The 985-nt window shown below is 30.6% G+C and overlaps 1 pseudogene; it reads right to left on the bottom strand.

Annotated features, from left to right (window-relative positions):
- Positions 1 to 319: 319 nt before the first annotated feature.
- LOC111731140 lies at positions 320 to 438 on the bottom strand (annotated as a pseudogene).
- Between the last annotated feature and the right edge of the window lie 547 nt (positions 439 to 985).

Raw genomic sequence — 985 nt, 5'->3', positions numbered from 1 at the left:
CCTCAGTATATTTTCAATAAATTTAAGTTAAAAACATGTTAAACCATTTTTTGCTTGTGGAATTGAAAAATATTTTTAAATTATCTTATATTAAATTAATAATATTTGATCTGGGAAAAGATATAGCAAAATGGGCACTCTCATATACTTCTCAAAATGGGCATACCCATTAACCCAAATGATAATTTTATGAAAATTTTTATTAAGATGATAATTATGTCTATAAACAAAAAGTTGACTCCTAATGTTTTATAATATATATACACATATACGTGTGTGTGTGTGTGTGTGTGTGTGTGTGTGTGTATGTATTTTTTTATACCTACAGCACCCAGTCTTCCTAGATGGTCTCCTATTCAAGTACTAACCAGGCCTGATCCTGCTTAGCTACCGAGATTAGACGGGATTGAGTGTGTTCAGGGTAGCATGGCCATAGACTACAGCATATTTTTAAATAATAAAAAGTAATAACATAAAAATTCTACAGTTGTTTAATGTTCCAATAATTTAAGATAGAGCTCAGCAATGCAGCACCATATAGGCAGTTTGTAGGAAACAGTCAATACAATTGAATATTGAAAGGATAAATGTTCTAAATTAATATTTGACATGAAAATAGTCTCACCTATTCTACTAAGTAAAAACCATACTTGAATATAATATGTGACAGCAGGAATTAGATATGTTTTCATAGAAAAAAAACCTGGGAGTGCCAAAATGTTGGCCAGTCATCTTTGCGTTATTACCTCTTTATATTTCTGCTTGTCTGTAGTTTCTAAATTTTCTCTAATAAATGTTTTTCTGGCGGGGGAGGGGCGGGGAGTAAACTTTTTAGTTTGGAATCATTTTAGATTACAAAAGAGTTGCAAAGCTAGAGTTCCCATATACCTTTCACTCAGTTTCTCTTAATGTTAACATATTATACAACTGTGGTATGTTTGTTAAAACTAAAATGTTAACATTTGTACATTATTATTAACTAAAC

Source organism: Pteropus vampyrus, unplaced genomic scaffold (assembly GCF_000151845.1).
Source record: "Pteropus vampyrus isolate Shadow unplaced genomic scaffold, Pvam_2.0 Scaffold350, whole genome shotgun sequence".
Taxonomy (NCBI): domain Eukaryota; kingdom Metazoa; phylum Chordata; class Mammalia; order Chiroptera; family Pteropodidae; genus Pteropus; species Pteropus vampyrus.
This window is presented reverse-complemented; position numbering and strand designations above follow the sequence as displayed.